At 35.9% G+C, this 26006-nt stretch overlaps 1 protein-coding gene and 2 long non-coding RNA genes across 6 annotated transcripts in view; 1 reads left to right on the top strand and 2 right to left on the bottom strand.

Annotated features, from left to right (window-relative positions):
- bab1 (bric a brac 1) overlaps nucleotides 1-26006 on the top strand; it is an 80266-nt gene that overhangs the window by 12671 nt on the left and 41589 nt on the right. The window lies entirely within an intron of this gene.
- Nucleotides 16023-17297, bottom strand: LOC149268986 (uncharacterized). The gene is made up of 3 exons (XR_016269862.1): nucleotides 16587-17297; nucleotides 16420-16535; nucleotides 16023-16350 (listed from the first exon to the last, which is right to left on the bottom strand). It is a non-coding gene; the product is annotated as an uncharacterized LOC149268986 (long non-coding RNA).
- The window catches only part of LOC149268987 (uncharacterized), a 41653-nt gene continuing 37257 nt past the window's right edge, over nucleotides 21611-26006 (bottom strand). The window contains exon 3 of the long non-coding RNA XR_016269865.1: nucleotides 21611-21739. This is a non-coding gene — a long non-coding RNA (uncharacterized LOC149268987). The remainder of the gene's footprint in view (nucleotides 21740-26006) is intronic.

Raw genomic sequence — 26006 nt, forward strand, 5'->3', positions numbered from 1 at the left:
ACGAAAAACGTAATATAAAATAAATATTTCAAGAGCCCCGACTTCATTGTCGTTGTTGTTGTTGTAGTAATTTATAATATTCCTTAACGATGTGCAAAGGGCAAAAACTCCGCACACACATTGCACAGTGAAACCAATACATCAACAGTGGGGCAAAGATAGTGATTACCATAAAAAAAAAAAAAAAACAATTAAATTGGCTAATGCCACTGACCAAAGAACACATAGATGAGACATGTAGAACAAACTTTTTCACCACCGAAAAAATGTGCATTAGGGACTACTCACCTTCGTAGTTGCTCGGCTCCGTCTCTTACGGCTCGAGCAGTGAAAATACAAGACTACAAAGTCAGTTCGTTGCGAGCGCTGAAACGAAATGGTCCCATTCTTATATGAAGCGATGCTATGCGCTATTTGTCCTACTCTCTCTCTCTCACTCTATCTCTCTCTTTGGTCTCTCAAATCACCGAACTCAGCAGCGCACAAAAATTGAATGTTGTTCGCGACGATCCCAGCTCTTTCCTCTTGAGTGAAGGGTATACCGAAATCATAAAAGCATTTGTCACGCTCATGCAAACAAAATGTAAGCGTTTCGATGGTTATTCGTGGCAAGGGTATGAAAGCGTTGATACGCATAAAGAATATGATCTCGCGTCGGGCAAGTACACACACACTTGTAGTCCCTTGCTACATGTATGAGCATTTGTGACCTGCGTGCGTTACTCTTGCTGCTTGTAGCAATTTTAAAGTCCAGCATTTGCATTTGGTCGGTCTTACGGACTGTCATAACCACTTTAAACAGATGTACTATGTATGAACATACATACATATGTACATAAGTACATTTATATATTATTATTGCTAATCATGTTTATAAATGTGTTTATATCCGTAAATAATTATATATAATTAAAATTATTTTATACACATTTTTAACCGAAAAAATTATCGTAAAACACTACTAACTTTATTAAATGCTTTGCAATATATGAAATACACATGTCATATTATACTCAAGCTTTACTCATTATTGTCAAAAATTTCTAATTAAGTCATAATGGCCCATTTGATAGTCACCCTACGATTCAAATCATACAAAATTTACAAACTACTAAATCCAGAGACAATTAGCTTGCCATCCCATACAAGCATACACATACACAAATGTATGTATGCATGTGCTCACTTCACAAGGCAGACCAACGGTAAATTTTGGGCTGATGATAGACGAAAATACTGAGAAAGAATTGAGTTTCGCGACGCACGCACACAAAAGCACATACACGTAGCAAGGATGTAAGTGTGTGTGTACTTGCCCGACGCGAGATCATATTCTTTATGCGTATCAACGCTTTCATACCCTTGCCACGAATAACCATCGAAACGCTTACATTTTGTTTGCATGAGCGTGACAAATGCTTTTATGATTTCGGTATACCCTTCACTCAAGAGGAAAGAGCTGGGATCGTCGCGAACAACATTCAATTTTTGTGCGCTGCTGAGTTCGGTGATTTGAGAGACCAAAGAGAGAGATAGAGTGAGAGAGAGAGAGTAGGACAAATAGCGCATAGCATCGCTTCATATAAGAATGGGACCATTTCGTTTCAGCGCTCGCAACGAACTGACTTTGTAGTAGTGCTGCAAAAATATCGGATCGGAATCGTTATAATCGATATTTTCGAATTTTGGCAAAAGATCGATATGGGTTTCTTAGTATCGATATATCGAAGAAAAAAAATGGTTATTCTTGGCGTTGGTTTTAACTGTGTAAGAAGCGTATTTATTTAATTTTGCTAAATTGTATACAAATTGATTGATTTAATTTAATTGCAATAGAAAGAAAAAAATGGATCAGTTTTTGGGAAGAAAACGTAAGTACAATTGATGTATCCTATTGGAAAAGCTTGGAGTCATAGCTTGTGTGTTTTAAGCGCGGCGAGGGTGGACTCCGATGAAGAAAATAAGACCGTGGGAGCCCCAAAAAAATCCGAAGTGTGGAAATATTTTGAAAAAGGAAAGGATGGTTGTGCGGTGTGCAGAAATTGCTTTAAGGTCTGCAAAACAAGTGGAAATACCAAAAGCCTTAAAAATCACTTAACACGCATGCATCCATCGCTGCAAGAGAGTGAATTGGCACCCAAGTCCGGTAGCATTTTGCACTTCGTAAATAAAAAATATGAGGCAACGTCCTCTGAGAGCGAGAGGATATTTAGCAAAGCGGGAATGATTGCTAATTCCAGAAGGGCGTCATTAAAACCGGAAACAGTAAACAAACTATTTTTTTTTTTTTTAATAAAAACCAATGGGTTTTGTCTTAATTTCTTTTTTTTTTTCAAACTGCCATGGAGGCAATTGTTTTTGTTATTATTATAATATAATTTTAAGCAGCATAGTGAATTTGAGCTTTAATGAATTGCTGTTTTAGGTTTAAGTTAATGAAAAATAATTTGGTTTGGTTGAATAAATTTGTTTTTGTTTGATGCTGTTGCTTTTATTTTAATCTTGAAATGGTATCCATTAAGAAGTCATAATTAATATAAATATTATAATAGCTTCTAAGCAAGAAAATTAACATTTAAAAGAAGTGTTCGATATATCGTTTTTATCGATCTTTTTCTCTGAAAATATCGTGAGTATCGATATTACGGAATATCGATTCTTTTGCAGCACTACTTTGTAGTCTTGTATTTTCACTGCTCGAGCCGTAAGAGACGCAGCCGAGCAACTACGAAGGTGAGTAGTCCCTAATGCACATTTTTTCGGTGGTGAAAAAGTTTGTTCTACATGTCTCATCTATGTGTTCTTTGGTCAGTGCTAATGCATATTATGAAAAAAGTTTTCAGATATAGCAAGAACTATAGAAATAAAGATATCGCTCGTGAAATTGAAAGAGTAAACACAAATAAATTGATAGAGCCAAAGGTATATTTATAGATAAACATATAGATTATGATTTTATTAGAGATAACACTATGGCCTATAATATATATATAGATAGTAATTATTTCTATATTATTTTCATAAAGTTGTAGACTTAAATAAGAGTTCTTAGAGCTAGTAATTGATATAGATAAGGATACATACATACATACACATACAAAGGTTTAGATACTGGCTTGAATCTTAGGAACCAATAAGATATGGAACGGACTAAAGTTTCATATTCCAAAATATAAAGTAGAATATTGATATGGAAAAAATACTACCTATACAAACTTTTCATATTTAAGAAAAATCAATACAGACTATGATGTAGACAGATTGATTAATATTGACATTTTAGTATTAGAGAAAAAAATATTTATCTTAATAAAGCTTGATGTTGACAGTTAGATTTATCTATTAAACATTTTACAAAGTATTTAATTGTCTATCTAAACAATTTATTTAATCACAATTAGTTGAGGTGCTGACAAATTATTAACTAAATGCGCATTTGGCATTGAAATAGCAAATATTTAATCGTTTTTTTTTTATCTCTCTCTCTCTCTCTCTCTATCTCTTTCTGTCTCTCCCTTCTATACCAGCACCAACAACTAGTTCACAATTTAGCAAACTCATGTGTCCACTGTGAATCTTAATACATTTTATTATACTTATATTTTTTTTTATTGCCGGGCTGTTGTTTAACGATATATATGTTTATATTTATTTATATGTGTATATAAATATATATATATATATATATATATATGTGTATGCATATGTATGCATGTATATATATATACATATATATATTTGTGCGCAGCTGTTAAGGAAATGATTTTCGAAAATTGAAGTTTATGACGCTGAATGGAATGAATGCTTAAAGTCCATTTATGTGTGTGTGTGATGTTTGTATATGTGTGTGCTAATATATAATCATTTATATTAATATTGTAAACAATAATTTTTTAAAGCTGTTAACTTAAGTTCTGTGCCGCGGCGCATTGAACTTTGAACATATATTCCTCACACATACACAAACACACTCACACACCCAGATACACACACACACACTCACTCACACACACAGAGGCATCTTAACACGTATTTACTTGTAGGTTTGCTTGGCTTTGAGTTTAATTTGGCTTAATTGCGTGCAAGTCGCTGCCGCTGCCTTGGCTCGTATCTCATTATCAGGCAGCGACGTCGACGTTGACGTCGTGCGATTAATCAAATCAAACGAAATCAAATCAAAGGCGATTTAGCTAGCGCACATGAACTGAAGTATCTGCCAGAGTCGAGGCAGGGCTACATACATATATGTATATTACAAAAAGAAAAAGAAAAAAAAAAAAGTTGGCTCTGGTTAGGAGGAGCTCGTGTGTGTGGAGTGAAGCTATGACAAAGCATTTTTAAGCCATTTGATTGACTGACGTTAAAATATTCACGTGCAGCGATTTTAATCGCTAGCAAAACGGGCGCAGTGCAGCTTTTTTTCTTCTTTCTCGTACCTATACCCTGTAGCAGTCAAGCGAAGCAGTATGGGTATGCTGTTTGAATAAGAAATCAGCTATTAAATTAGTGGAGATGTTATTGCTTACTTTTTTATATAGATGAGAATTATTATTAACTCGATTAATTCATAATTCGATAAACTATAATCGATATATGTTTGTATCGTTGTACAAAAGAGCGAGTATGAGGCTTAAAAGTATATTATATTCCAATTAAATAAAGTTGGATTTTTTTTTATTCTCTCTTAATAAACTAAATGTAGAGTATATCTACAATTTATATATAGGAGATTACATCTCTTAGAGCAAAATTATATTCCATTATAATAAGGTCAGTCAGTCAGATTTTTCTGTTCGATAAAATCGTTATAAATCGATCAAAAATACATCGAAGCCTCTAAACTTATCTACATAAAAATTTAGATATATTTTATGTCTATAATTATTCAAAAGCTATTATTTAATTATAATTATCATAATTACTTTTTAAACTATTTAATATCTAACTACCTCATAACTTCTTACAAGGCATTTTCAAGTCTATCATTTTAGACAAACTTTTGCTTCCTTGTTGTTTTTTGCGCGCCTCGTTTTTTCTTTACAGCTCTTCAAATCGCATTGCGAAAGAAAAAAATAATTATTATTAAAAACATATGAGTGTGCGTGTGTGTGTGCGTGCGTGTGTATCTATGAGTGTGAGTTTAACATAAAAAAAAAATGAAAAAATATAAATGAGTGCAGATGCAGGCGCAACAACGTTGTCGTTGTCATAGTTGTTGTTGTTGCCTTTGGCTGCATTTCTTCAAGCTGTTGTTGTTGTTGCTGGTGCTATTGCATTTATTGTTGTTGTTGTTGCGTTGCCTGAAGGCCTGCTCTGTATTGGGGATTAATGAATTTGATATAATGACATTTTAGATTGCATCTGCATAACATTTAATTGTGTTTGCCTGTCAGACAGCATTTCGCATTTCGCATTTTGAATTTCGCTGCAAACGCATTTTGTGCCTTGTCATTTAGACTAGAAAAAATACATATGTGTATGTATGTATGTTTGTATGTACCCTGCACTTGTGAACGACTGATGAGAAGGACGGCAGGGGGGAGGTCGGGTGGGTGGCCCAATCGATTTTGGTTGTTACCCAAAAAGAACCTCTTCACAATTTGCCCCATGCAAATGACAACTTGGAAAATAGTTCATGCCCAAGACCCAGTTACTAAATTATAAAAGTTTACCTATTTTTTGTCGAGTGTATGCGTTCCAATTAAAAACCGTAAATGCCGATTCAGTGTGCATGTGTGTGTGTGTGTGTGTGCGTGTGTGTGTGTGTGTGTGTGTGTGAGTGTGTGTGTGTGTATGTTTGCCTAATTTGCCAATTAACTTAATGGGCATTTATTATTTAGCAATAAAATATGCAAAGCAATTGCTGAAATGTGGCACAGACAACAAAACTGAGCAACTGAAATGCACAGAACTCAGTTAACTGTTGTACGTATTACCCACAAAGAGCAACAAATAATACGTGAAATACTAACAACTACAACAACAGCAACTACAACAGCAGCAGCAACGACAACAACCACCTGGCATAATAACTTTTGCAAAATGACAGCCAACAAACTGCGGCAAAAGCCACGCAACACTGAAAGCAACGCACTTTATATACTCTATAGTTAGCAAGTTCTTGAAGTGCAGTTGGCCAAAAAGAAACAGCATGAAAACTAGGCGCAGTGCTGTCTTGAGGGGAATCTGTATTTTTCGAGTTGATAACTTTTTGCTTTTTCAATCTTGATTTTAAATGAGGCAAATAAAGAGCTAAGATTCCCTAGCTCTAAGCTCTTTTAGTTTATACATATATGTTTATCTATTGCTCTATATATCATGATTCTATACATTAAAATTTTCATCTATTCTCATATTTTTACTCATAACAAACAATGACACATGCTGCTTTTAAGCTATCCTAGAGCATACCTCAGTTAAAGTCCTCATCGAATGGGCTGGCTTAGCTAATCAACTCTTATTGGCAATAAATATATATAAAGACAAAAGCTGCTGCGACGACGTTGCGAGTTTTGTTTCGACTTTGCAGCGCGATGCCGCGGACAAAACATAATTTACTTTCGGCTGCATAAACAATGCAATAAAATAAAAGAACCGATGCGAAGCCGTTGCCGAGGAATGGGGAGAAAGAGCGAGAGAAGCAGTAAATAAAATATATGGCATTGGAATAAAATATTTGTAACAAAAATAAACGCAGCCCAGTTCTGTGTGTGCTGTTGGCCAAGACGCCAGAGACGGTGGCAAGGCGGCGTTAGGACCACGAATTCAATGCGAGTCGCGAATCGCAGTCGCAGTCGCAGTCGAGTTGAGACTTGGCTCACACAAATTGGTCCAAGTCGAGGCAGAGGCGGCATCGGTACTCAGTTATTAGGCGCAATCAAAATGAGCAGGAATTCAGAAATTATTATCCATAAGAAGGGGGTGCCAGAGGAACGAGAAAAAACTGAGACTGAAGGTGAAAGGAGCGAGGGTATGTCGAAGGGTGCGGCATTCAAGGTGCAGGACACGGGCTGGTGCGGCTATTGGTCCGCAATTTTCGATCTGCCGTTCGATTTGTTTTGTGAATACAACTTTTTCAAATATGTTTGTGGCTGTAGCTGTAGATGTAGTTGTAGATGCAGCTGTAGATGTGGTAGTTGCTGTTGCTGTAGTTGTATCTGTATCTTTTGCCGAGTCTTGCTGGGCTGCAAAAAACTTTTTCTAGCTACCTTTTGATGACGGCTTAAAGTGTGAGAAGGGTATATAGGGTTCTATCAAATTATATTTGGTAACTGAATCTGTATCTGTACTTGTACATGTAAATGTACCTATATCTGTATCTATATATCTATGTATCTATATCTATATCTTTGTATCTATATCTATGTATCTATATCTATGTATTTGTATCTATGTATCTGTATCTATGTATCTGTATATCTGTATTTATGTATCTGTATCTGTATCTGTATCTGTATCTGTATCTGTATCTGTATCTGTATCTGTATCTGTATCTGTATCTGTATCTGTATCTGTATCTGTATCTGTATCTGTATCTGTATCTGTATCTGTATCTGTATCTGTATCTGTATCTGTATCTGTATCTGTATCTGTATCTGTATCTGTATCTGTATCTGTATCTGTATCTGTATCTGTATCTGTATCTGTATCTGTATCTGTATCTGTATCTGTATCTGTATCTGTATCTGTATCTGTATCTGTATCTGTATCTGTATCTGTATCTGTATCTGTATCTGTATATGTATATGTATATGTATCTGTCCCTGTCTCTGTCTCTGTATCTGTATCTGCAACTGTATCTTTCCGATCCCCATATCTCTATTTCCCAGCTTTAAACTCCTATTCGACTTCGAACGAGCATCGCTCCATCGTCTGTTACCAATTGTTTGTTCCTTGGCCAAACAAAATAGACATGAGCCAATAAATTTGGTAGCTGCTGCTGCGCTGTTGCTTGTATTTCTTTTCGTTCTATATTCTTCTTTTTCTTTTTAATATTTTATAAATTATTACTTTTGCGCAATTGCTTGTTATTTTAAATATGTATTTGGCTGATGCTGCCGCCACCGCCGCCACCCCCGCGCATTTTTATTGCATTTAGTTTTTGGGGAAAAATTTTTATTTATGCGCTTATAAAATAAATTACGCATACGTTGAACGTGCGCACTTTTTGGAGGAACTGTTGTTGCTATTGCTGTTGCTGCTGCTGGGTGGGTCGGTGGCATGCCTCAAATAGTTTGCGCATAATTTTCAAGCGCATTAAATTTTATATGCGCTTTTTTTTTACGACTTACTTATACTTATATTTTATTTATTATGTTTTTGCAATGGAAAATTGAGTATGTCGAAATTGCAATGAAAAATTATGAGCACAATTTATGGCAGGCGCCATATTACTAAGGAAATAACAAACCCATTTATATGTAGACATACACCCGCAGACACACACACGCACAGGGAGCTAAAGATAAATAAGCCAACAAGGTTAGCTGCTCTCGTTGTAACATTCCTAATGCATAATTGTGAACTAATAAACCATATTCTTGAAATAAATGGAGCTTGAGCTTCACTGTCTTTTCCCTTTTCTTTTCCTTCTTCATAAATCTATATAAACCAAAACATTGACAAGCAATAAAAATTTTCCATTATAAGGCTGAAAGCAGAGAAACAAACTTAACTAAATAGCATACACAGCTAGCGAGAGTTACGTCTAAATATGGCTGGATACAATGTGTTAAAACAAAGATATGTCTGAGGCCAATGACTAAGAGGAAAATACCCATGAATATATGAAGCAATAGAATGGTTACAAAAATATATTTCAAATAAAAAATAATAATATTATTATATTTATTTACTACAACAGTCTTATAAAATAAAATCACTCTGCAAATCTTCGCGCAACATCATACCCGCTTGACTCTTTTTATAACTACTGGGTATATGAGTATAGAGTCAAGTAAATATTGTAAACGGCTTAGAAAAGACGTTAACTGGAACTCATTGAATAGACTTCCCTTCCCACTGTCTGCCCTTTCTCTATCTCTTACATCTCTCTCTCTCTCTTTCTATCTCTCCTCACTCTCCGTCTCACTCTCGAAAAACAGCGTCACCAAGCCTTTGCCATTTGTTTGTGCAGCGTTTAGTTTGCCTGCGACTTGACTGGGTAAATATTTGAAGCTCAAAAAAAAAAAAAAAAAAGGAGAAACTTTAAGTTATTATCTAAATAGAGTGAGATGTAAATATTGGAGTTAGTGTAATGGTTAGACTCCTATAACGGCAAAGCTGTAGAGTAAGAGGCAGGCAACGTCAATGGCCTGTTACACACACATCGACATATACATATACATACATATTTATATTTATGTCTATCATCTATATAGATATATATATATATTGTATATTATACGTAACGTCTCGCACACGTTCGACCCATTAATAAAACGACAAAAGTTACGAATTTCAAATTATTATTATAACAATAACATTATTGACATTGTTATTATTATAATGGCCCGGGCTCGACTTGGTTCAGTTTTCGTTTTGGCTTTGGCTTTGGCTTTGGTTTTGGTTTTGGTTTTAGCTGTCTCACAGGGGCAAGTCGTAAAAGCTAAAGCAAATACAATTTGAATTTGTTTGCTGGCCATGCGAATGTCTCTCCCCCCTCTATTGGCCGTTCGTTCGTCTGCCTCTCTCATTCACTCACTTAGACCCACTCTGTATCTGTCGCTGTATCTCTGTTTGGAAATCCAATATAAGTCTGTTGATAATAATTATTTATATTTATAACTAAATGCATAAAGTTTTATTGCCCAGTTTGTTAGCGACAAAGTCGTCAACAAAACTGCGCATAAAAACAAATTACAATACATTTCCCCTAACCACTTGGATATATTTATATAAATACATACTATATAAAAGATATGTATATATATATATATATATATATATATATATATATATATATATACTTTTTTATATTTGTGCAATAAGCAGTTGGTCTATAAAATGTATATACATACATATATATTTTCATGCGAATTGCTCAATATATATTTTATTAGAAACACATTCGGGTTTTATATTTTTTCTGGTACTACAAAGTTGCCCAGTTTTATTCATTATGGAAAAATATTTTTCTGAATTTCGTTATAAGCAGAGTTCAATGGAATATAAGAAAAATTCTTTATCTACAACTGGCTCCATTTAATTTTTCTCCAACATTTATTACAGCTCTCAGTCTGCATTTACTAAGCAGCATTCCATGTCTCTGCTCCATTAATATATTTAATGGCTACATTATAATAGTTAGAATTTAAATAAATTATTTTAATTAAAGTTTCTCATATGCATTGTTGCAATTGCTTTTATAATATCTTGCACTTCCTGTTGCAGTTGTTGTTGTTGCTGCCACAAACTTAAGTTATTCATCAAGCTCTTGGCATTAGCATCTTTATTGTACCGCCATCTCTGCAGCTACATTAATTAGACAAATGCTAAGCCGCACCCTGGGCACCCTTCCTCTACCCCCTACTATGTAGGCCAACTATGTGATTTTGTTGTTGTTTTGTTTTTTGTTGCCGCTTTCTCGCGCATTGCTGCAACACATAAAAATCAGCAACAAAGTTGCGACTCATAAAAAATTGCGCACAAATAAAAAATAAACAACTGCAACACAAAAAAAAAAAAAAAAACAAAAAACAAAAACAAAACAAAAATGGCTTGAAATAAAATTTATATGAATAACAAAAACAACAGCCACAACAACAACTACAACAACAGCCAGATGAAGCAAGCAGAAGAACAGTTTACTGCTCTGTATATATAGTAAAGTAAAGTATATATATATGTATGTATGTATGTGTGTGTGTGTATAGCAAGTGCTTGGGCTTGGGCGAATGCAACGTGTTTGTTGCAACGTGCAACGCGCAGCGTGCAACGTGCGTCCGGCATAAAAATTGTGTTTATGCGTGTTTGGTAATTTTATAAAAGTTAAATTAGTTTTAAGACCATAAATTGTGCGCCTCTCCCTTGGCCCCACTTCTTGCCACGCTCCCTGCACCCCTCCCTGCTGCCCAGAGGTGGGCTGCCATTTTAACTTTTATTACTTTTAATATAAAAAAAGCTGGCGCTGTTGCAAATGGGCTAAGGCTGCAGCCAGCTGTAAAAACTGCACACGCTGCCATAAAAACGTTGCAAGCAGCGAGCAGCAAGCAGCAGCAGCAACAGCAGCAGCAGCAGCAGCAGCACATGTTGCAGGGCAACATTGGGCTAGCAACAACATTGCAGCAGCAGGAGCAACAGCAATTGCAGCAGCAATCGTAAAATGAGGCAGTTGCAAGCGTTTTGTTCTGCTAGTGCCACACAATGTTGCAAGCACTTATGGCGCATTATTATTACATTTTAATGATTAATTCTAATGATATGCGACATGAAAATGAAATGGCAATCAATAAAATCGGCCATTCGACTGCTCGCGTTCCTCTTTCATCTCTGCCTCTTTATTCTTCTTCTTCTGCGTGCTTGGTGGCGCCACAAGCAGCATGCAGCACATAAAAACAAGCAGCGAAAAAAGAAATCATTGCCTCAAGTTAATTGTGGCGGTTATTTGTTGTTGTTGTTATTTTTTTTTTTTTTTTTTTTTTTTTTTTATTATATATTCGTAGAGTTTGGCAGGCAACATTGTTGCAAGCGGCAGTTGCAAGTTGCATTTGACGCTTTTACGAGCGCATTTTTATATGCTTACTTAGTTGATTAAGGGCGTGGCTGGAGCGGGACAGATGTTTAGATTTTGCACAACAACAACAGGAACATCATCAACAATGGCGTGCTAATGCCCCCAATGAGTTTTATGGCCGCAAATACAACAAACAACAAGAACAAGAACAACAGCCACAGCTAGTAGAAAAAGAATGTCTTTTGAAAAAGTTGTATGTGCACAAATATTTTTATTACACCTACACTAACACACACACACAAATATATTATATGATACCTATCCCTAACTTTCATTTATAGCATATACACTTTTGTAATTTATTACTTTACTATAATAAAAAGAATTCACTAGTGAAAAGGCATGAGAATAGACAAAGAGAAGGCAAAAAAAAAAAAAAAAAAAGGAACCATTACTTTTATATGAGGGCTCTCAGTAGAAAAATTTATGTATAATAGTCCAAGTCTAAATAATAAAATAAATATAATTCCAATCAACTTTTTACTTTAAAAATCTATAAATATAAAATGTGTATAATTAAATAAAAAATTTACAAATATAAAATATGTATCATTAAATAACAAAATTACAAATTAAAAATATTGATAAAAATATTCAAAATATGGAAGCTAAAGCCTTACTTTACTCTTAGTTATTGTGGCATAAATGACAAATTTATGCTATTCACAAAATACATAAAAAGGTACACGAAAATCAAAAGTAGCCAGAAAACCTAATTAAAAATAAGACGCAACTGTACCTTTTTACAGCTAGGCAATAATTTATATAAGTGCGCCGCTGGTTATCTATCGAATACAGGTCTATAGCTATTGGCATATATAATAGGTACATTTCGTCAAAACGGAAGCAATTAACATTTCCTCATAACAGCATGTAATTAAAATTATAATAAGATGCTTTGCCAAAGATAAAACAAAAATACAAAAAAGGAAAAAACAATATTACGCGATACTTATATGTGTGTCTGTGTGTGTGTGAGTGTGTATGAGTGAGAGATAAATTCGTAGAAAAAAAACAAAACGAAAAGCGGTTTGTATGTATATCTAACTATTGAACTCTACGGCGCTGACTGCAGCGGTAAACAAACAGAGCAATTGCTGTAGGGGCGGGAGAAGAGAGGAGGGGCAGACGGCGCGCGGTGCTGACAATTATTACGGAGCATTTTCTACAAAATAGCGGCGATAAATTTCAATATCTCAACGTAGACGTCGCTGCACGTCTGTAGAAATGGAAAAATAATAACAATAATAACTAAAAAAAACTACTTGAGCAACAGATACGCAGATACAGATACAAATGCGACGCATCAGATAAAAAGATATGACGATGGCAACAAAAAAAAAAAAAACTGTAATTAAATTCGAGTGTTGCTTTTGTTGTTGTTGTTGTCATTGTGGCTTCATTTAAACAAATACGAAAAGTACACATACACTCATACATACTTAAATGTGTGTGTAGTTAAAGATACAGATACATCCGAATATATCTTGCATTTATCTAAATACCACGTTTTATTTCCACTTTTTGTTGCTGTTGTTGTTTCTGCTTTTCATATTGTATTTAATTTTATTTCCACTTGTCAGGCATGAAACTAAAGTAGGCTAATTGTTTCGGTTGTAGGAGAGTGTAGCACTCTATCTTCCAGAGATGCAGATACATATACATATATACACACACAGAAACAGAACATATTTGTTGTTCTTGCTCATTTATTTGCTTCATTATATGGTTATTATACTGCCTGTTGGATGTTGGCTGTGGCCTTCTTAGAACTAGCGTACAACAAAAACTAATATTATGCAGCATGTTGCACAGATACAGATGAAGAGCTACATATACATGTACAGATATATAGATACATCTACAGCTACAGCTGGAGCAAGTTACATTTGGCGTAATTAATGCTAGAAATCCAGACCTGCGGAGGCATCATAAAAAGAAACAAGAGTAGGAGCCGTACAGTCGAACAAATTGACTAAGAGATACCCTGCACTCTCTCACTATATACGTATATCCTAGATGAATTTATATACCAATCTTATTAGTTGTAAAAAAAAAAAAAAAAAAAAAAAAATTATATTATAAATAAATAATATAATGAATATTAAAAATAATATAATAATATTAACGAGCTGATCAGCCTGACTTTCTCCACGCCTCATTTGGTCTGCAATAATCTACCCGATTTACCACACTTTCAATGGGTGCAGCGTATAAATATAAGCTAGAGCGAGAGAGCTGCGGAAATTGTTGTAATATTTAATTGAATTTTTGTAGCTTTTTTTTTTTTTTTTTTTTTTTTTCTTGCTTCCAAAGCCGCTTTTGGACGCTTCATTTGCCTGCCATTAGAAAAGATACATTAGAAAAGATACAAAGATTGTTTTCCTTTTTCATTTTATAATAATAAAATGCATAAGTGCAGCGTCGGCAAACGAATTGATGTAAACAGCAAAATACAAAAAACGAAAAAAAAAAAAAAAATATTTTTTTATGTTTACTTCAACTTCGTTTTGATGTGTGGAGAGTGGGAGTGGGAGTGGGGCCGACGCAGGCCAAGAGGTTTGGGGCACATACATTTTTCATGTGCCACATGTGCTGTAATTTATAAAATGCATCTAAATGCAATTAAGTAAAGCATAAAAGTAAATTACAAACAAATGCGGACGATGCTGCTGGCAGAGGCAATAAAAAAACAAGTAAGAACGTTGCAGTCGGGCGTTACCGACTGCGGAATACTCATTCACATCCCATCAACAATTTAGTAGTTAAGTTTCGTTCTAATACTGTAGAATATACAGGTTTTTCCGATTTGCCACGCCCCAACTGGGCGTAGACACCTCATTTTTGGTCAGTTTTTAGAAAGAGATAACGTTACCCTAACTGCAAAGTTTGAATGCTTACCCTAAAAAAATGTGAAAATTACAGGGTATTTTTCGATATGCCACGCCCCTAAAGAGGCGTAAAAATTATTTTTGGGGAATCAATAGAGGAGGCTACCAGTAACTCAACTATCCAAATTTGAAGCTTCTAGCTATTATACTTTAGGAGATATAAACTTTTGCGGTTTGCCACGCCCCCTGTGGGCGGACATATATCCGACAAAACTTTTTGGTCTTGGGTGATCAGTCCGAGTATATGTACAAAATTTGAGGTCTCTGCCATCAATAGTGTCCAAAATATAGGAGAATTTAAAAAATCACCATATCTTCATGTCCGATTTGCCACGCCCCCAACGGGCGTAGACTTATAATTTATCTTCAGACTTTATAGAATCATACCATTAGCTGACGTGCAAAATTTCAGCATTCTAGGTTTACAACTTTAGGAGATACAGTTTTATCCGATTTGCCACGCCCCCAATGGGCGTAGATATATCCGCCATAGCTCGTAATCTTGGGTGGTCAACGCGGACCTACATACCAAGTTTCAGCTTTCTAGCTCTTCAACAAACATGATTTCTGGTATATCGGAAAATGCATTTTCCGATTTGCCACGCCCCTAGTGAGCGGATCGGGAAAATTTTAACACTTTATAAATCGGAGATATACACGAGTATGTGTTCCAAATTTCAAGTCTCTAGCTTCAATAGCGCCGAAATAGATTGCGTTCATACGGACAGACGGACAGACGGACAGACGGACGGACGGACAGACGGACAGACGGACAGACGGACGGACAGCAAGACGGACATTGCACAAAACCAATATACTGATTCACTTTCGTGAATGAGTATAATAAAACTAAGAAAAGTGGAAAAGTGGAAAAGCCAAAAGCCGATTTTGTTATTAAAGCAAAATTATATATACATATGGATACATATACATATTTATATTTATATGTATACGATGATTTACAAATTAAGGCAGCTGGCTTCGACTCCGTCTGCAGACAGTTGCAGATGGCAGCGACGCAGCTTTATTATTTTTAGATAAATATCTTTCGATTTCATTTCCCATTTGCTGCTGCAATTATTTATTTACTTTATTTTGTTTGTTGCTGTTGTAGTAGTTGCTGTTGTTGCTGCTGCTGTAGTGTTTCTGTAATTTATTTTTAATGCCTGGGCAACTCTTTTGGCAAGCGCATCTGACTATTTATTATGTCGGCCTGCTTGAAGTTAAAGATACAGCAGCTGGTGCATGTATGTAGATGAAGATTGAATGAATGAATGCAGCACAACGTTAATTAAGTGTGTGTGCCACAAAATGTGGCAGCTACACTGATACTGTATGAAAATCAAAGCTTATACGAATTAATAAATTTTAATTATAATAAATTTTATTTATGGCAATAAACGCAAAGTAAAACATAAATTTCAAAAGCTATTCAGATAATAGCTATGAAAGCGGATTTATTTTGAAAACTAGTTTCATTTAATAACAAGAGCGAGGATTGAGAGATGGGTGTTTCTCCTGGACTAAATCTATTACAATATATACTCATCATATACTCATCATTCCCTCTTTTCTTGCCAGACAACTTCCCAACTTGCTGTTATTAAACTCTAGCGAAGCGCGCAATTTATTTTTCCACTTTTAACATCAGCTCAATTGATTTTCACAATCAAATTCAATTCATTTGCTACCAGCTTGATTAAGAGTTAACAAAAGTATTTTTAGCTATACAAAAATAAAGTTTACGACTTTTTCACACCTCTCTCCGTCTCTCTCTTTCTCTCACACACTCACCCGCTCTCTTTGGGTAGTGTATATATATTTATATATAAATATTTATTTATACTATTGCGCTGACTCAATCTGTGAATTATGGCTGACATCATCTCTGCCAGCTGGCAAAAATGCAGCTAAACTAAAGTAAATTAGGCACTGAGCACATATTTGATTTACTTACTTACATTTAATATTCGAATGAATAACGAACGGCAGTCGGGCAGGCCGTGGCCATGGCAAATATATATGGCCATAAATGTCAGCAACGTCACAAATTGGCTAAAAAGCCAGCAACAATTCAAAGCGATGAACTAGGTAGCAGGAGCTTCGAAATGCATGGCTCAGTTTTGTTCGTGTGTGTGTCAGTGTGAGTGGGAGAGGGGTATTTGAGGGTCCAATGGCCGGTACGTCGACAAGTTGAAATGTCGAAAGCAATTAAAAATGTAGAAAATTCAATCGGAAAAATCTAATTCGATTTCTATGCCGCGTTTTGCCAATGGATGTCGGGCCGGGACTGCAAACGGAATGGCACTGGAATGTTGCACACACACACACCAACAGTGAATAAGAGAAAGAGACGGCGAGTAAGTTAGAGAGGGGGTGAGAAAGCGACTCGTAGAAAAGCAATAACTGCCAGGCTGTGTATAGGCCAAGAAGAAATATGAACAGCGCAACGTTTTCCTTGTCTCTAAAAAAAATGAAAAAAAAAAATGTAGGAAAAAAAGAATAAAGAAATACAACAAAAATGACAAAAAACTGACGCCTGATGCTATATTTAGAAATATAAATACTAATGAAATTATATGGCAGCGGGAACGGCATATATCCTGCCTGACTTCAGCAACACAGACAAAGCAAAAGTGCCAATAATAACATTTTAAGCGGGGAAATTACAAAATTTTACAGCCCACGTTTTGAGCTTGAACAGAAAGAGAAAAAAAGCGAAATTAATAATAAAATGAGAAAAAAAAGCAATTACAATGGTTGCAGTTGAGATACTTTTTTAACTCAGACGGGATAATATTGAGATTGAGAGCATATAAATATGTATGAGCTATAAAGTCTGGTATTAAACTTGAGGAAAACAGATAACAGTAAAACTCGTGTTTTATTAAGTATGTAAGCAATGAGATATAATTTTAGCTTGATATAAAAATTATAGAAAAATAAAAATTTATATAATAAATAAAATTAAAATTAAAAATATATATAATAACTAAAATAAAAATTAAAAATAAAATAAAAATACATATAACATATGAATTCATAATAATAATTTATGATCTTCAAAATATTATTATTGTTGGCTTATAAAATTTAGATACAGAGACATGAGTTTACGGTTAATTGAATATAAAAATATAATACTTAACTTGCATATATCACACATATACATTAATATAGAGATTTAAGCATATTATATATACCATATAGTATCATCTACCTTAAACTCGTTCTAGCTGAATGTCACTTTTATCTTGAACTCAGCTTATGCTGTTTATTTATTTGTATCTATTAGCTTTACAAACGTGTGCCAGGCTCCATTAAATTTTCTTTGAAGTGTGCAACAGCGAGATATCGTCGTCGTCATCGTCGTCTGTGAGTTTTGTGTTTCATTAACACTTTTTGGTCGAAAGGTGCATAAAAAGGCGGCACAGCAGGACAACGCATTTCTGCTTCCTCCAGTTACCAACCAAACGCTCTCTCCCTCTCACTCTACTCCCTGTCCACGTCTCTCACTCCATGCCTCTTGCTTGGCATGTGCTGTAGCTTTACAAATGAATGCGTCTGGCTGGCCGTCGGTTGCCTAAAGAGATGAGATGCACCCAGAACTCATGCACAACAAATACACATACGGGCGGGCCTCCATCTCTGTGTGAGTATATGGATTTAGCTGTAGGGCCCCGTCATGGTCAAAGGAAAAAAGCTCAACGAATGTAACGTTGCGCCTGTTATTGGCAACTGCCACGCATGAGAGTGTGTGCGTGCGTATGTATGTGTGTGTGTGCGTCGACTATTTGAACATGACCAACAGCTATCGCCCAGCCTACATAGGGCTCTCTGCTCCTTTGCTGGAGCAACAGAGACTCGAGCTGCATATGCCGCACGGCTTGCACCTAATATGCAAACACTCACACACACACACACACACACCCACAAATGCAATCATACACGCACAGACGCCAAAGCAGACGCAGACGCAGCACAGGAGAGGGGGGAAACACAGAGAGGGTGGCGTGGCTGGGGCCTACCTAACCATATCGAGCCGTGTGTCTGTTGCGGTCGCCGTTAGCAACGCGTTTTCTCTATAACTGCACGCAGACACAGACATACCATATATTATATATGTATATACATATCTGGATATAGATATATATATATATTTCGTATGTTAGGAAAATGCATTTATCTCTGCGCCTAGGCTTAGGCGCTGCTGCTGCGTTGCTGTTGTGGGCACCGTTAGCTCGGTTTTTGGCAGGCGCGCAGCGTTAAAAATTTTATTCAGATTTCAACGAGCGGCACCGGAGGGAGGCAGAGGAGCTCAAGCCGTAAAATGTAGAATGTAGAATGTAGTCGTCTGTCTGGAGTATATAGGGACACGCACACACACATATATATTTAGACGCACTGAAACTTCGCATTGCGTATACGCAGGATGTGCGCGAGTGCACATTGTGCGCCCATAACTATGCAGCAATATTTTTACATCTTTGAACACACACACACACAGATGTACTTGGCACACACACACACACATACACACATGGAAAGCAGCTTTAATTGACGCCTGGCCACTTAACAGCTATTTTGACGCGAAAATTGCAGTCGAAATGCAACTTGAGCTGACGAAAATTTGTGCGGCGCCCAATTATGCAAAAGGGGCGCATTCAAAAGGGCCTGGCTGCCAACACAGTTCGCTACCAAGCGTAAATTAATGAACACTGGCGCCAAAACAACAACAATAACAACAACAACAGCTTATAGCAACAACACGTACAACACTCTTGCAACAATAATAACAAATCGTTGGCCAGGTCGATAGTAATTGCCAAAGCAAATAATGCAGCGCACAAGTCAGCTGACTGCCCCGCCCATTCTCACTGCCTCCACCCATATAATATATATATATTTATATACGTGTATGTATATACATTTAGATATATGTATGTGTGTGTGTGAGTGTGTAATCTACAATTCACTTTTGCAATATGTAAATGATTTCAATGGAAAGCACAGCCACAGAGACCCCAGGCACAGCAGACCCAGCGAACCCAACTAAATTCAAAAAAAAGGAGAAAAAAAATAGTGAAAGAAACTCTAGAGCAAAGAAAACTAATAACAAATTACGACAAACGACCAAAGCAAAGAAGAACAAGCGATGTAAAGTGAAGAGAAAGTAAAACGAATTCCAAAATACACTATGCCTAAAATGCTTTAAATTATTTTTAAATTGAAATAATATGATATCTAATTATACAAATTACTTTATAAAAATATAATAGCTCACTTTGTTTTTATATATTTTATATATAGCAACAAATTGTATTATTTAGATTTAAAAAATATAATTTTTTGGCATTTATCAAATGATATTTTAGAGCTAAAAAATTTTTAAAGTCTGCTATTACAATTATAAATCATAATCACCCAATTAGTTGGGAAAAACTTCTTCTCTAAGCCAAAACAACTTGACATACACTTACAATCATGCACAAAAGTATGCCCTACGCAATTATCTACCTTTACATTAAACGAAACATTTTCAATAAAAAACTCAATAAACTTGCCGTCAGGGTATACGACATGAATGCAAAGTCAAATGAGTTGGCAGCAAATGCAAAATGCGCGAGAAATATGGAAAAACACAACAACAAAAACAAATGAAAAACAAAAAGTGAGAAAAGAAGTAGCTGAAGCAGAAGAAGCAGAAGCAGAGGCAGAGCGACAGAGCGAGCAACAGAAAAATTAATTCATATCCGGTACATGATTATACACCAAAACTCTAAGAAATCTATAATCTATGTGTATGTGGATGCAATTTGTAATTTGTAATTCTCATTTCGCGCTGGCTACAACACAACTAATTGGGTGTTTGGGAGGCAGCGATTGCACGTCAAAAGGGGGGCGTGGTAAAGTGAATGAAACGAAAAAAAAATGGTATAAGTGTACTTGCATACACACATAAATATACACACACACATACATATGTATAGATGAAATATGCAAATCGTAAATCTCAAATAAGCCAAAGCATTTGGCTCAGTTACAGTTGTAGCAGAAAGTTGACAACCCTTAAACGGGGACAGCAGCAAAACCGCCACCAAAGGCACTCGAAGGGCTTTTAAATATATCAAAATATATAATATACATATATATATATATATAGTAATTCAGACAATGCTATATATATATAATCACACAACTTGCATGCAGATGGCTGAGAGATCTGCGATATGCGTCACAATCAACAACAAGGGGGGCGTCACTTCATGTTGCTTGCCACCGACTTACACACACACACACACGCACACACACTCAGACAGACAAAAGTATTTACATATATTTATAATTTAAATGTATTCCATATCTCATCAGCAGAGCGCAAAGTGCGTGCCTTAATAATGCAGCAAGTCGAGTCAACCCGCTTTGTTTTACCCTGCAACAGGAACCCAATCAACATGCCACAGTTGGCACACCAATTGTTGCAAACTGATAACAAATCAGGGTAGCAGCCGGGCATGGGCTATAGCAAATGAAATGATGAAATTGAAGTATGTCATTTATATCTTCATATGGTTCTTTGCTAACTGGGGGTAGTTAACTCAAATGTAAGCTATACATTCAAGATACTTGAATGCCCACATATTTAATTGCTGAGCTCTATCTTTTTGAAGTCTTCGAGCTCTAAAAGGTCGCATATGGCAAGAAGGAGCTATGGATAGATGTGTAGAGGAAGCTAAGGAAGAAGGCAGTTGTAGAAAAATTTTACATATTCTGATTAATCTTTGAGTTTGACTAGATGATACATAGTTATCTCTGCATTAGTTCAGATAAAGCTCTATACATTTATATATTTTAAGTGAGATATATAAGAATTTATCATCAGTGAATAATAAGCAATAAAAATCAATGAAATTTTCAAAATGTATTTTATATGAATATTATATTTATAAATCTTAAAACAAACTTCAAATTACTTACCTTGTAACGCTGACAAAAAGTTGCTCTGCTTCCGAGAAAATATTCCTTATATGCATTTACCTATACCTTTACATTTCACCTTCACTTCAGACACTAACACTGAGCACAACACGATAAAAAAATACGAACCCAAACACTGAAAGCAAAAAGAAGGGTTAAAAAGGGTTAAAATAATGTTTAGGAAGCAGCATAGAAAAAAACTTTGTTTTGCCAAAGACTAAAAAGGAATGCATATATAGTATGGAATTTAAATATATTTATTTAACTTAGTCAACTAATCTACTATACGAATAAAAATTGAATATGTAAACTCATTTACATATTAAGTCGCAGCTAAGACCTAAGTTAAATAAATGAACAAGTTATGTATGCAGAAATTCCTGTTCTTTAGTAGTCGAAGTCGATTTTATGATAGAGTAAGCCGATTTCGTTGAAAGTAATAAAATGTTCGAGTTTTTCAACAATTTAATTTTAAGCGTGAAAATATTTTATATATATTTCTTATGTGTATTTATTCATATATTTATTTTTATCTGTAGCACAGCCAAGACTTAACCTTAAATGAACTTCTTAGCAAGTGCATTCACCCACACACACACACACGCACTTCGCTCAGCCATTATTCATAAGCAAAACTTTTACAAATATAATAATTCAACTAAAACAAAATGAAATTGTTTACCCCAACAATAACAAAGCACAAACGATAAAAAGAAAACTGTGCGTGCAGCAGCAGCATCTGACAAAACTTTTTCACACGTTGAAGGGCAGCTTTAGCCCCGAAACAGAAAAAGAAAACACAACGCTGAAGGAGAACAAAAGCGCAGCCAAAGCAGCTGATAAAATCGATGCGAGCCGAAACTCGAAAGGCAGACAAATAGCAACCTGCCCCCAACTTTTATTAAATCCCACGCGAAAATCCAAAGGAACATTTTTTTTTTTTGCATCGTTTTTGATGCGTGCTCGCTGCATTTCGCGTGCGGCTGCTGCACTTTTTCTACAGCCACAAAAATGCAGTTGAATGCAAAGACTGCGCCAGTGCCAGGCGCACAGCAAAAACAGCTGCAAGTCGCCCTCCAATGTAATGCAGCGCGCAATCATCTTCGAGGTCGACCCAAGCAAAATGCAGTCTCGGTCTGCGTCTCGGTCTCGGTCTCGGTCTCAATTTCAGCATGATTCTCTCCCGCCTCCAGTCCTCGGCCACGACCTCGCCCTCGCCCCCTCCTCCGCCATGGACCTGCACTGCGTTCCCATACACTTCTTTACAGACGCAATCGCAGTCGAAGTCTCGAACAGAAAGTCGGCGAAGATGTTTCGCCTTAAGAAAAGCGCGCGCAAAATTTAGCGACTGCTTTCTCTCTCTCACTCTGTGCTTGTGTGTGTGCATAGTATTTAGTGTGTGTGTGTGTAGTTGGTGTGTGAATGAAACTGTGTGTAGCAGCAGCAGTATATGACGCCATCGTCTGAAGTTTTAGTTTGAGTTTTCCTTTTGAATAGCTCTCAGTTTTTTGGCTCGAGGGCTGCCCTTTTGCTTTTGACGCACTTGCAGCACAGCAACAGCAACAACAACAACAACAGCATTGGACACAGCCACAATAACAACAGCAACAACAACAGACTATACTTAATTTGTTTAGTTGACTTTCGTCATCAGTTTGACGGGGTACCGTCTGATAAGTTTATTAATTTGTATACCCTGTAAGTCGAAGAGGAACTTGTAGAGAAATAATTAAACTACAAATATTATGAGAAATACAATAATCAAATTTAATAATACAAAGAATTGAATTTTATATATTGATATTATTTTTGTTTTCTCATATTTATAAACTTTTTATTAAAATATTTCCTATATATTTTGTATACATGTACTTCAATTTTTTTATAGTTTCGAACTTCACATTTCTTTTGCCTACTCCTAGATTCCTCTTCATCTAAATCATCATCCCCACTAATTCCCTTTTATTGTACAGCTTCTAGGGTATCTGCTCGTCAAATGTATCGACCCCACTTTGTGGTATAGTTTGACTTGTGTTTCTTTGACGCTATTATTTGACTCTCAACTACCCTTCGTAAATGGATTTATTCATGAAGCAAGTTGTTGTTGTTGTGGTTGTTGTAGTTGTTGTTGTTGTGGCTTGTTGTGCGTGTGCAGCAAGTTGTGCGTTATGTGTTCTTCTACCAGTTGTTGTTGTTGTTGTTGCCCTATACAAATAATCAATAAATCTAATTCAATTATTATTATAATTATATTTTGAACATTCATAGACATTTGTATAAGGCTGACTAAGCATTTTCTTGGTAAATAACATATAATAATATTATGAGCATGCACACTCACAGACGCACACATACACCCAAGCACGCACATACGTACACACACACACACACACACAGAAACATACAACTAAGGGCTGAGTGACACCCTCGTTAATTATTCAAAAGCCAGGCACCCAGTCACAGGATTCACGAACCTAACCAAGGCCCACTAATAGCACTCCCTCTCGAAGGGTGTCTGTCTGATTGTGTCAGTATGAGTGTGTGTGTGTGTATGTGTGTTTGTGTATGTCTACATAGATAACGCATGTAACGCATGCTGTTGTTGTTGGTATTGGTACAAAATTCATTAGTCCGCATAATGAATAAACATAAAGACAAATAAAATTATTCCAATTAAAATAAATTGCGCAGCAATATTAAAATAAATTCCCATTTCAAGGCAATCGTCCGCAACTGATGACGCCGCATCTAATTAAGGGCAAAACATGCGGGACTTATATATACATAGATCTACACACAGATATACAGAGATAGAAATATAGATAAATTTCGTCTACATATATTCATATACATATTTATGCGACTGTATGCATGATTTGTCTTAGATATTGAGCTATTAATGCAATCGGGACGGCAAAACATAAAATGTTTGTTGTTGGGGTCTGAACTCATTGCCTCTAACATTCGATTTATATATCTCTTATGCTCATATCACATCATATTAAATTTAGCTGTTCTGTATTCCACTAATCCGCTTTGAAGCTGGTTTCTAATACCCTCCCAACTAATCCTTATTTAACTAATCGACTATGCATATATATTTTCAACTAAACCATTTTCAAACAGAAATTCAACCCCTAGTTCACTTATTCTTAATTCAACTTATCCATTATGGGAACTAATTCAATTGCATTCCTGTTTCGAAAAACCCATTCGTAAATACTACTTGATAAACTACTTTAATTCATTTCTTATTCCATTCGCCAATTCATTCAACTAACACTCATTTCCATTCATTGTAAGCCCTAAGCTCCAATTCCGGGTACGAAACTGCGCATTTGGTTCGCTTCAGCTGGCAAATGTCATGCCACAACAAAGTGTTGTTCTTTAAGTGCTCTTGCACATCAAAATGGAGCAAATATTTTATTGTAATTATGCACCTGCAGGCAATGGCTCCGCCCACTTTTTGCCCGGCTATCCCGCATACGGCCCCTTTGGACAATTAAACTTTTACAGCGTCAGGCATTTGCCAGTTTCTTCAACTTCTAATGCTGCCCCATCTGCAGTCGCAGCTATAAAACTGACTTTGTTGCTGAATTATATTTAATTAAATTTTATTGCACGCCGTCTTCATTAAAGTATAAAAAGCTGTACACCAGTCTATGTGTATGTGTGTATGTATGTCTGTGCTTGTTTGTATGTTGCATGTTGCAGCTGCACTTGCTGCCTGTGCGGCCGCTTTTGGGGCTTGTCTTTTAATGCTTGCAACAAAATATTCCTATTGTAAATACAGCAAGTCGAGGCCCCCTGACTAAAGCTTCCCCACTCTCCGATTATATCTATCCTTCAGCTACTCTTCCTCCAGCACAGCCACATATTCATCCTGTTGCCGCTTTTCTGCTCTCGCTGCTGCTGCTGCATCATCGTAGCGATGATGCCGTCGTCTTGGCGGCCATAAAAGCATTTCTAGCTTGTTTAATGTTTATTTTATAGTTTAAGTTTGCATTTATTTGGTCTTTTAGTTTTTATACGCAGTCGATGCCAAAGTCAAAAAATAAATAAAAGCGAACACAAAATGCACACAAAGTAAAGCAAAAATATAAAAGGCAAATGGTGCAACTAGAGATACCCTATGAAACTGAAATTTAAGTAAATATATTTGCAATTGAAGTGACCCAAAAAGACAAATATTTCACAATGATAATTAAGAGAACTCCCATTAATATTCTCATCAATATATTGATCCCATAATGCGACACTTAATACCTGTATCTGCTAAACCTTCTAATTTGATTTATTCGACAAAAGCTTTCTTTAATTTGCCTCTAATGCAACATGTGCCTAATTGATTTTCGTTTGATTTTATTTGTTGATTTGTTTTGCTGCAGCAACCCCAACAACAA

This window comes from Drosophila arizonae, chromosome 4 (genome assembly GCF_054131065.1).
Source record: "Drosophila arizonae isolate 15081-1271.41 chromosome 4, UAZ_ARI_1.0, whole genome shotgun sequence".
In the NCBI taxonomy this organism is placed as follows: domain Eukaryota; kingdom Metazoa; phylum Arthropoda; class Insecta; order Diptera; family Drosophilidae; genus Drosophila; species Drosophila arizonae.